The sequence below is a fragment of the Adiantum capillus-veneris genome, chromosome 2, assembly GCF_014529385.1.
Source record: "Adiantum capillus-veneris isolate H3 chromosome 2, ASM1452938v2, whole genome shotgun sequence".
NCBI classification, from domain to species: Eukaryota; Viridiplantae; Streptophyta; class Polypodiopsida; order Polypodiales; family Pteridaceae; genus Adiantum; species Adiantum capillus-veneris.
In genome coordinates this window covers 52,426,846-52,439,880 of record NC_140932.1, presented here as the reverse complement: position 1 = coordinate 52,439,880, position 13,035 = coordinate 52,426,846, and positions in this window count along the sequence as shown.

Genomic DNA, 13,035 nt, shown 5'->3' with positions numbered 1-13,035 from the left:
CATCCTCATCAACAACTATCCACCTTTGACAATCTCTTGTAAATTTCTTACCTCTCTCTTCTCTCCCTAATAAGCTTATGTCTAGCCAAAGCTAGACTATTGTAAATATCTCCTATCCTCTACATCCTACCCACATTCTCTCATCTTCTCTCTCTATTGACTCTGGTATTTTAAATAATGAGGAGACAAGATGGGAGCCACAGTCACATGCACCCCATTTTCCTAGTCACCAAAGTGGGACACTCACCTCAAATAGAAATATTGCTAAATCCTCCCCTCCTTCCCCATATAAGGAGGCCATGAGAGCTCACTTAAAATACACACACACACACACACACACACACACGTATCCATACACACTCTTGTGCTACATGCTTGTAGCATGAACCCTAATCACATAATCACAACACCATCATCATCACCATCACCATGCACAAAAGATGAGCACCACACCTCCACACCACTTGTAATTAAGGGTTGAAGGCACAATTTCAAGAAGAAGAAGGGTGGACACACTCATGATATTCCTCGCCATCAACTCCCATCTCTCCATTATGCCTCCTACGATCTTGTCCCCTTCTCATTTTCTTGCCATACGCTACCTATTGTATTCATCTTTTGCAAGCAATCAACACACTCCATCTTGGTGCCATACTTTGTGTCGCTTTGGATACATCTCATTGTGAGTATGGTATATGCTTGTTCCTTGCCTTTTTTTATACTTATGTAAAGGTGTGCGGATTCGCCACCATACACACACACACTCTCTCTCCCTCTCATATTCCTATCATCTTGCTACTTCCATCTTGAGGTGTGCGGATTCGCCACCTCTTGTATGATAAGTGAGCATACTTGTAAGTTTCCCCTACCTCATTATCTTCCTTACTAACATGCACGAGTAGCAAGCCCATTCTCACTCATTCACCACTCCTCTCACCTTATTCTCCGACCACCCCATTCCACATTTGGGCGCGGATCTTGAAATTGTTTTCCATGGCATGCTTCATTGTGTATATGTATGCGTCCTAGCCGCATATCTTGCTAGGTGGTGCCCCTATTGTGTATCCCCCATGATGAGGCCATTGTGCATAGCCTTGGTGTAGAGGCCACCGGGTCTATTTTTTTACTTCTGCCTCTCATCATGAGCAAGAGAGAAAGCCTTCCTCCTTGAGGTCGAGAGCCCGAGAGATAGATCGAGTCCCTTCTCAGCTCAAAAGAGGAGAATTTATGATGTTTAGGTACAATTGAGCTTGGGCCAACACCAATGGGGCAAATTGCTCACACAATATGGATGAAATATGCCAGATACAGTCACAAATTTGAACAGAGGCTTCGCTCACAGGAGAAACTTACATAGCCAAAACAGCAATAAAATAGTGAGGAATTTGAAAAAATTGACAGTGTCATTGCATCCAGAATGGCCCAAAACCCCAGTCTACAATATCAAAGTGCTCAAATCCGACCTCGGATGAGCAGTTTATGGCCAAAATAGGCTCCAAAAACAGCAAAAACTCAGTTGTGTCTGTTCCTCCTCTTCTCTCCATGTTTTTCTGGTCTTTTTCTCCGGTTTTTTGGTGACGCCACTACATGACATCTGATGCACTTGCTTACCTCATGTCATCGGCCCGCGGATAGCTTCCTTGAGAAGTTTTATGCACTATCAACTCCTAATTATTATAGAAAAAACACATTGATACTGGTGACGATGAAAATCGATGCACTATGTACATGTTGTCCTACTGTACACATGTGGGCCCCACGTAACCACCTGGCTCTAGAAAATGGGCAATCCTTTATTCGATGCACCATGCATGGGTATGTACATATGCACAATCACTTCTTCCAAAAAAACTCCTAACATAATTTGCCCATCCCCTAGCCTGCTAGATCATTCATGATCAGCAGCAGCAAAAAGAGATATGAGACTCGCCGCATCATAGGTCTCCTTATCCCTCACATACATTACTTGTTCTGCAGACAGATCATCTTGCTCCACCATCATCAATCTAGCATGATACAATTTAAGATGCAATCCATTTCCCCTTGACTTATGTAAAATCCCATCGAGGTTAGCCAGCTGATATGTACCATTCGGAAAACACTCCACTACCTGAAAGGGCCTTCCCACGTAATTTAAAACTCCTTTTGGAATGTCTTGTCCAGCTTACTGTTGTAGTGCAAAACCAAGTGATGTTTCTTGATACCCTTACTTTTGACCTTTTCATTTATCTCTGCTAAAGCTCTATCTTGCATCACCCATAATGCTCCAATGCGCTCACCCTATCCAGCTGAACTTCTTGTAATTGTAAGAGCCTCTCTTTAAATGCATCACTAGGCATCCCATGCAACATCTCTAGCATCTTGACCGCAGGCATCTCTACTTCCATAGGCAATAGTTCTTCCTTTCCATATACCAAATGAAATGGAGTAAACCTTGTACCTGTCTTCACCGAAGTACAGTAAGCTCATAATGCACTAGGCAATTTTAAATCCCAATTCTTTCCTTGGTGCTCTGTCACTTTTGAAAGAATTTGTACCAACTCACCATTGAATCTTTCATTTAAGCCATTACATTAGGGATAATAAGGAGTGGTGTGTTGGTGCCTAGCCTAGTCTTCATCTTCACGCATAAAAAGTCTAGCAATTTAGCTCTAAATCCTGGCCCCTTATCTGAAAGTAGCTCCAATGGCACCCCAAACTTGCAACATATTTCATCATACACAAATTTTTCCACATCCTTTGCAGTGATTAGTTTTACTGCTATAGCATCTGCCCATCTAGAGAGATAGTCCACTACAGCAATCAGGAGCCTGCATGGCTAACAACCCCCCTAACACCTCTTTCACCTCTTGAAACACTTATTCCCATTGCACTGGATCAAAGCTTTGCCACTTGTTGTAATGGATAAAGGAGCTGTGAAGACAATGGAATAAACCACGCCATATACTTCACTTTGTGTATAAAGGTTGCCAATTGCTTTGTACTCGTAGGTGATGGAAGAAGAATAATAGACTTAACCTTGTCTGGATCAGCCTCAATGCCATTTTTTGACACCATATGGCCCAATAACTTCACCCTTGACTGTGCTAGATGACATTTCTTTGGATTTAGTTGTCCTCCACATCGAGCGAAGACCATCTGCAGCTTCTCATGGTGTTCATCCCTACCGTTGTAGACACAGAAGTCATCCATAAAAGCTTTAACACAACTACCAGTGAATGATTCCAATACCCAATTTTCTCTCTCTTGATAGCACGATGGTCCATTTGTTAACCCAAATGGCAATATTGTGTAACAATAACAACCCCATGGCATAATGAAAGTTGTCTTTGTTCGGTCTTTAAGAGCAATCTTCAATTGAAAATAGCTTGAAAAACCATCACACACATTGTACCTCTCATAACCTGCCATTGAATCCAAGATCTGATCAATGAATGGAAGAGGATATGGGTTCTTCTTATTGGCTGCATTTAAGGGTTTAAAATCTACACAAATCCTCCACTTCCCATCCTTCTTTGGACTGACTACTACTGGACTCACCCATTCTGTGGTTTCCACTAGGACTATAAACCCTGCCTTCAATAACTTGTCCACCTCTTCCCGCAAGGCTTCCATCTGCTCTTGACCCATCCTTCTTAGCCTTTGCCGCACTGGCTTAGCACCTTCTTTCAGCTCTATATGCATCTCTTCTCCTTTGAACCCTCTAATCTCTTCATATGAAGTAATGAACAAATCAAGAAAACTAGCCAGCATGTGCAAATATATCTCCTTCTCCATAGCTGAGAGGTCTCCACTGATCATTTGTGTCATCAATTCCTACTTCTTTGACAATTCAACCTTGGTTTGCATCAGCCCTTCAATCACTTCATAAGGCCCTTCACTTTCATCTTCAATCTCATTTGCAAATGCAACTAAACCAGAATCCTGGATTTCTTTGTCCATTAAAAAAAATGCAACATCAACATCCTCATCACTGCTGGTAGTACTATCACTGTCCTCATCAGTCACTGTGGAATAGTCTTCATCACTAGACTCATCCTCGTCTTCATAAAGCTCCTCCAATACTTTCCTTGTGTCCATATTATATAGCTTCTTGGCACCTGTCTTTCCATAGAGGCTAATCGTACCACGTTGCCAATCTTGAACAGCTCCCACTGCACGTAACCATGGTCTGCCCAGTATAATAGGATATCCTCCCAACCCCGCTGGCATCACATGAAAATCAACCACCACCCTTGCATCATACGCCTCCACTTCTAAGCTCTTTACAACACCCAAACATTTTACTTTTTGATGGTTGGCCAATCTGATCCAAAAACCTGACACCCCAGTCTCACTGTAAGACCCATCTTCTCAATGCATGATTTTGTTATGACACATATTTGGGCTCCGCCATCAACATAACCTTGTCCCATATTTTTTCTTTTATGCCACACATCTACTATTGGACAAATGTCTGGTAGCTCATCCATCGCCAACACCTTCACTGAACCTCTCTCTGGTTCTTTCTCCATTGGATTAACCATCCTCTTCCAACGTAGCTTTAGCTTAGGCACCATCTCTATAAGCTTCCCAAAAGTAACATCTGCTTTCCTGCTTGTCAAATCCTCCTTCAAGTCATAACTTAATTGCTCATCCCCTAGTGGAAAATGTGAAACATGAAACTTGTGCCGAGCCCTTCTTTTCCTCTTGGCGTTGACATCCTTGCCTTCATGGCTCTTTCCCTTCTTCTTACTAGGACCTGGGGCATTTCTTCCTTCCATATCCGGTGTGGTCATCTTCCCAATAGGCATCACTAATGTATCCTCTAGCTTTGATGCCTTCTCCAAGGTGACTACACTTATCACTTTTGTCTTTCCCTTTTCCTATTGGGTTAATCCACTGGTTCCTTCTTCTCCCTTAATTTCAATGCCATAATCATTTGACCTAGTTAGCACCTATCTTGGCAATGGATACATGTCTCCCCCCATCCTTGGTGGCTTATCACATTGCGGGCTGATGTGGCCCAACTCTCCACAATTATAACACGTGGGTGTCTACCTCCAGAACCTACCATTGCTTTGTCCAGCACCATTCCTGGGTCCTGCTTCACCTCTTGGCTGATTTGCAAACCTCCCTCGACCTCGATTATTTCCCACATTACCTAGCATGTTTAGGCTGAGATTCTTCATTAAATCTACCACTTGCCTCATGTCTTCCTTTAGCCCATCATCTTGCACTATTGTAGTGACCACTGCAGGCATAACTTGAGGAGTAACAGAAACCACTAGTTCATGATGAACCCCGGGTAGGCGACCTTGCAAAGAATCCATAGGCTGAAATTCAGACCTTGTGGATGAAGACTCTACTCCTAGCTGACTCATTCTTCTCAGCTTCCACTCTTTGTTCCTCGCTACCTCTAGTGCATCTTCATATGTCCTAGGCTTCTTTAGCTCCACTCTGCAATGTATATTCTCCCAAAGACCAGCCAAGAACCTGTCCTTCTTCATCATGTCAGGTGGGGGTACCTGTGGTGCTAAGGCCTTGCACATCCTCTCCCATGCCATTGAAAACTTACATATGTAAGCATCTACTGGCTCACCTTCCCTTTGCACCAAACCCTGTACTTCTTGCCACACTTTGTCAGCCGTTGTTGGTATGCTTGTTGATTTGCAAACTCATAATAAAAAATCCCCAACCCCTCTGAAGCAATCTGTAATTGCCAGGCAAACCCCCACCCAGTATAGCTCCCCTACTCATTAGTTCCAAAAAAATTCCTTTTTGCCCTCTGTCTGATCAAATTTGGGCATGCTCTCTCTCTCTCTCTCTCTTGCAGAGCACAACCCCTTTTGCACTGCTTGACTTCCTCAATTACGGCTGCCTTTCATTGAAATCCTTCCCTCCTTTGAACTCTTCCCTTTCTGCAAGCTCCACCAAAAAAAAAATCCCTTCACTTGCCTCCTGCTTCTCGTCCTTCAATGCCGTCAGCAAAGAAAGAGAGAGAAAATACTTCATAGCCTCAACCAAAACAGAGAGAGTCCTTCTTTGCCATGGCCGATTGATTGTTGCCTTTTTCTCGTTTGTTGCTTCAAGTACCGAGAGAGAAAGAGAAGAAGAAGAAAGCCCTCCGGCTTCTTGCTCACCCTTCCTCCCATTTTTCTTCATGCAATCCCCCCTCGTTACTCGCCAAGACCTTCCTCTACCCTTGCTTCCTTCCTCCCTTCCCCTGCATGCTATATCCCTTCCTCTCTTTCACATTTTTCCTCCCCCCCACCATTGCAAGAACCTCCTCCGTTTCCTCCCTTGTTGCCTCAAGGTCCAGAGTGAGAGAGAGAGAGAGAGAGAGAGAGAGAGAGAGAGAGAGATATTGGAGCCGCCTTGCGCCCTTCACCAACTCATGATCCCACCTTCATGGGCCTCCTCCCACGTTCCCTTCCCTCCTGCCCTCCTCATTCCCTTTTCACTTCCACACGTTTTCTTTCTTGCTCCTCCTTCTCCCCATATACAGCACCCCCCCCCCCCCCCCCCCCCTTCGCTTATTTATACAACAACGATGCCGTCATTGTGGGAATGGGGGTGATGATGTGGTAGGTTGGACTTTGGACAACACCAAATCCGCCCGACGTAATACCAAACAGAGGCACCTCGCCAAGCTTGTTACTTCTTGTTTCATTACCATGCGCGTCCGAGCACTGCAACGGCCAGTGCAAGCTTATTTGTCTCCCCCCTCATTGCCTGCGTTGCCCTCACCATGTTCTCCCCTATTTCCCCCTTTGTTCACACCCTTCTTAGTTTATGGTGGCCCTCCTTTGGTCATATTTTGGGTGGCCACACCCTTTGAGATCATGGGCGGTGGGCGGCCATTGGCCCCAATGGCCGGCCAAGCCCTCAATGGCTCCTGGTGGCCAATTAACCACCCAATCAACACCATACCTGGCATGCTCGTCGACCAAGGCATCGCCTAGCACGACATCTTTTCAGAGCAGACCTTGATCGACAATATCATTGTGAATTTTATTGCCCCTTTTTTATTTTCTCAAATAGTGCCACCTGCCATTTGGTGCACCCAAACCCGGTGACCGAGCTGTGACATCCAACTGTAACTTCCCATTGCCGACTTCAAACCTACCCAGGTCCACCGACAGAGCCATCCAAAAAGGCAAAAAAATACCATATCCCTCCTAGTCGACCACCACCGTCAAGTTTCAACTGCTATAACTTGTCCGTCCAAATTCTGTTTGAGACGCCGTCAATTTTTGCTACCTCAACACAATGCATATCATGCTCCAGAACCCCTCCAAGTTCCAAAAAAACACATGATGCCACGCCTTTCGAGGCGGCCCACCCATCACAAACCTGGTCCCCTAGAAAAACTTAAACCGGCCGTATCTTGGCATCCGGGACTCCGATCAACAATCTGAAAAGACAGACACGCTCCATAAATCAAGTACTACACACGCATAGCTCCAAACTGGCTTGGACTACGTGGCATCACTTGGCCTATCCCTCTCGGATCTGCAATCACTACCAACTTCAAACTGCCATAACTTGGGCACCGTGGCTCTGTTTGACGAGCCGTCTAGACCTGCTCCTTCAACACCTCAAGCTCTACATAAATGGGCCAAAAACTAGCCCCTGAAAAATTCTTCACCTATCTCCCGATAAGGTTCTATCTGGAGCCCTGTTGGTCTAGAAAACCACGTAAAGCATACATCTTCTCCCTGTTGCTGACATAACAGATGTTAACATTGTTCCTAAGTTTGTCAAAACCTCAAATAAGTATGCAGATTTGCATCTTTCACCCCGTGCCCGCAAAGTGGTACGACATCCACCCTCTCTAAACCTGCACATCCTCCGGTATGTGCCAACCATTATTCCAAACTGCAAGCAAAAACTTGTAACGCATACGTATTGCCCCATTGTGAGCATGCTTTGAAAAATTTTGCAACATGTGGCCTTATTTGAATGTTCCCTCCTCTAGGATCATAGGGAAACACAATAATGTCCCAAAAATAGAGTATAAACAAGAATTAACCCATAAACCATCATAAAAACTGCCTAGATCATATGGTATATAAGTTAATTGCCCCAAATCATGCACATATACATCTCCACCAGAATCAAATGGAACATCGATTAATTGCTCCGGACCATGCATATAAAATTTTCCTCCTGGATCAAAAGCTAGCTCAACATCCCCTACATCATAGGGTAGCAGAAAATCCCATACAATAGCATGTATCACTAAATACTGCCATATCCCTTGTGCAATTGGCTCATCCAATTGTTGATCATCAATCAAGGGTAGGAGGATTGGTAATTCACCTTCACCCCCTCTAGCATCAAAAATCCAAGCATGCATATCTGGATACATCAAGTCTCTGGAAAAATCCTCTTTATCAAACTTTTGAGATGCATCAAAAAACATTTCGCTAGTTTGTATAGGCCCAAACCCCAATAGAGAATCATCCAACAACTACATAAGGTCATCATCAACCACATCTAGATAAAGGTGCTTATGCATGAAACCAAATTTCTCGATACCCTTTGCATCTGTAATTGAGAAGCCCTCCAAAGCTTCATCCAATAAGCACATAAGCTCTGGGTCCGCGGCTTCGAAAGAATCTTCTACCCTACATATCTTAGGCTGCAAATTAGGCTTGCCACACATGGTATGCATAGTAGGTACATCTGTTGTAGATTGCTCATCGAGTTTCTCCCCCTCATGCAAATGTCTTTGAACTTCTACAACACAAAGGTCAGCATGCATGTTGAAAATTGCATCTACATCCCTATCCATATCATCAGTACAATGAACCCAGTCACATGCAACATCAAGTGATGCCACTTCACTATGCACCCCCTCTGAATAAGCATCATCAAGTTCATGATCATTCTGCCATTTTGATAGCTTTGCACCACAAAATCTTGATAAAAAAGGAGTCTGCACCCCCTCTAAATCATCACCATGTGGAGCTTGAAGCACATACCCTTGCTCCTCCAAGCCCTTAGAATACGGTTTATCCAAACCCTGTAAATGTGATATACACAAGTCTTGTAGACGCTCATGCACATTCATACTCTGTGAACCCTCATGTGTGTATAGACCCTTTGAATCCTCATGCTTTTCTTGACCTTGTAATTCTTCAATTTCAGGCGTTGACATGGAATCTGTAATTCCAAGCTTTGCATAGACATCTTGAACAACCTCTTCATCATCCTTATCCTATAGTAGCCTATCATCCTCAAGCAAGCATTTTTCAAGAGCAGCTTTAAGCTTAGCCCTAATCTACTTGCAAACCTCCGCATAGGTAGGTACATTAGCATATTCCTCATTGTTTTCATACATGCTTGGATCCCAACGTTCTCGAATAAGTGCAGCTTTAAACCCGCTCCAACTATGCATATGTTGTTGTTGAAGCCTCTGAACTCGCTCAATGAAATTTGGGATCACAAACTTGTTGAATTTTAGAATCTTGTTCTCTTTTGGCACCCCATGCAGCTCCAACTCCTCTTCATAGTAATCCAAGTATCGTAGTGGATCATAACCATCAAAAATCCCCTACTGATAAAAAACTGAGTGTTTGGCATTTTCAAGTGCTAATTGTAGAGGCAACTCTTGTTTCTAGTTATTTGATGCTTCAAATTTCCTCTTTTCTATTACTGGCTCCGATACTTGATTTTTTTTCTGTGTTATCCTGCTCTTCCACCCAAATCACTTTTTGCAGAATGCTGCAATTCTCGATTCTCAGTTTTGAAATTGGTACCCAAATGTTGGTTCATATTCTGCACCTAACTTACATACTACTGCTGCAAAATAGCAGCCATTAACCCTATAACCCGCTACATCTCTTTCTATTGGTTTGTCGACATGGATGGCTTCGTCTACCTCGGTCAAGTTTTCAGGTTCACCAAATTGTCAGAGTGCATGTCTCTCCAGGGTCGACCAAGAAAGCCCCGAGCTTTTGGATGTAGACGGAGAAGCAGTCGAGGTGTAAACCAAGCAAAACCAGTGCGGTTAGGGTCAATTTAGTGTTAAGATGATATAGAGATGAACACAAAGCAATCTAGGAAGAAAATCACGACTCGGATCACAAAACCAACAAAAAAATAAATTAAAATCAATTATCAACACTTAATTGACACTGACAATTAGAAGATGCTTCCAATTAATTGATATCTGTAACCTTGTTACAAATCGGTTGCATATGCCCTTGCTGGTATGCCTGTTTATTTGCAAACCCATAATAAGAAATCCCGAACCCTTCTGAAGCAATCTGTAATGACAAGAAAACCCCCACCTAGTATAGCTCCCTTGCTCATCAGTTCCAAATTTTTTCCTTTTTGCCCTCTATCTAATTGAATTTTGGCATGCTCTCTCTCTTACAAAGCACAACCCTTTTTGCACTGCTTGACTTCCTCAATTATGGTTGCCTTTCATAGAAAATCCTTCTTCCTTCGAACTCTTCCCTTTTTGTAAGCTCTACCAAAAAAAATCCCTTCACTTGCCTCCCACTTCTCGTCCTTCAATGCCATCGGCAGAGAAAGAGAGAGAGAAAATCCTTCATAGCCTCAACCAAAACAAAGAGAGCCCTTCTTTGCCATGGCCGATTGATGGATGCCTTTTTCTCCTTTGCTGCTTCAAGTCCCAAGAGAGAGAGAGAGAGAGAGAGAAGAAGAAGAAGAAAGACCTCTGGCTTCTTGCTCACCCTTCCTCCCATTTTTCTTCATGCAGTCCCCCCTTTTAGCCCGTTCCTCGCCAAGACCTTCCTCCGCCCTTGCTTCCTTCCTCCCTTCCCCTTCATGCTATATATGTTCCTCTCTTTCACGTTTCTCCTCCCCCCCATGGTCGCAATAACCTCCTCCCTTTTTTCCTCAAGGTCCCGAGAGAGAGAGAGAGAGAGAGAGAGAGAGAGAGAGAGAGAGAGAGAGAGAGAGAGAGAGAGAGAGAGAGAGAGAGAGAGAGAGAGAGAGAGAGAGAGAGAGAGATATTGGAGCCGCCTTCCGCCCTTCACCAAGTCACGAGCCCACCTTCATGGGCCTCCCCCCACATTCTCTTCCCTCCTGCCCTCCTCGTTCCCTTTTCACTTCCACACGTTTTCTTTCTTTCTCCCCCTTCTCCCCATACATACACCCCCCCTTCGCTTATTTATACAACAATGGTGTCGTCGTTGTGGGAATGGGGGTGATGATGTGGCAGGTTGGACTTCAGACAGCACCAAATCCGTCCGGCATGATACCAAACAGAGGTGCCTCGCCAAGCTTGTCACTTCTCGTTTCATCACCATGCGCATCCGAGCACTACAATGGCCAGCGTGAGTTTATTTGTCTCCCCCGCCCCCGGTGCCTGCGCTACCCTCACCATGTTCTCCCCTATTTCCCCCTTTGTTCGCACCCTTCTTAGTTTAGGGTGGGACTCCTTTGGTCATTTTTTGGGTGGCCACACCCTTTGAGATCATGGGCGGGAGATCATGGGCTGGCCACTGGCCCCAATGGGCGGCCATGCCCTCAATGGATCTTGGTGGCCACTTAACCACCCAATCAGCACCACACTTGGCATGCTCATCGACCAAGGAATCGCCTAACATGGCATCTTTTCACAGTAGACCTTGACCAACAATATCATCGTGAATTTTATTGCCCCTTTTTTATTTTCTCGAATAGTGTCACCTGCCATTTGGTGCACCCAGTGCACCCAAACCCGGTGACTAAGCCGCAACATCCCAATGTAACTTTCCATTCCCAAATTCAAACCTACCCGGGTTTACCAATCGAGCCATCCAAAAAGGTAAAAAAATACCAGATTCCTTCTAGTCGACTACCACCGTCAAGTTTCAACTGCTATAACTTGTCCGTCCAAGCTTTGTTTGAGATGCCGGCACTTTTTGCTAGCTCAGCACAATGTATATCATGCTCCAGAACCCCTCCATGTTCCAAAAAAACACATGTTGGTACGCCTTTTGAGGCGGCCCACACGACACAAACCTGACCCTCGGCAAAACTTTGACTGGATGTATCTTGGCATCCATGACTCCAATCGACGATTTGAAAAGATCAACACACTACATAAATCAAGCACTACACACCCATAGCTTCAAACAAGCTTGGACTACCTGGCATCACTTGGTCTATCGATCTCAGATCTGCAATGTCTTCGAACTTCAAACTACCATAACTTGGGCACCGTGGCTCTGTTTGACGAGCCGTCTGCACCTGGCACCTAAAGCTCTAAATAACTGGGACAGAAAATAGCCCCTCGAACATTCTTTACCTATGTCCAAGTCAAGCCCTATATCGAGCCCTATTGGTCTAGAAAACCACATAAAGCATACATCTATTCCCTCTTGCTAACATAGCAAATGTTAACATTGTTCATAAGTTTGGCAAAACCTCAAATAAGTATGCAGATTTGCATCTTTCACCCCACGCTTGCAAAGTGGCATCACATTCCCCAGATGGATGGGGTCCTTCATGCAACTTCAGATTCTCCTCGTAGTTCGGGCTTGCTCAGAGATTGTACTCTCCCTCTTTTTTGAGCTATAGGGGGAGCGTCATCTACATCAAGTTTCAGTAGAGGCCCCACAGGTGGCAAAGTGCTATTTTCAAACGATCCGAGTTGTGGGCATATGTGGGAGGACTTGTGTCATAGATCCTGACCCAGCAGCTCTTGAGACTCGCCACTGGAGGCTGTGCGCTTGGGAGACTTGTCCACTGGCACGAGTGAAGTGGGATCCTGGAGAGTGGTTTTGGAGGGACCCTTTCTCCTCAACCGACCATCCAGGTGTGTAATGGAATTGGCCTATTTAATTTGAGAGTAGCGGAAATTAATGAGAGTACTTTTGAGAAATGACTTTGTGAGCATAGTGGGTGAGCATAATTGAAGATAGCAACATAATCATAGCAATTAGTTAACTTGGCATGAACAATACTTTTGCAAGAGAGAGAATTTAGAGAACATGACAACAGTTGAGGACCGGATTTATGTGAAGCCGGTCCCCCCCTCCAATAGGCATTTGTATTATGATTTCTCCCATTAAGAGAGACTTGTTACAATAC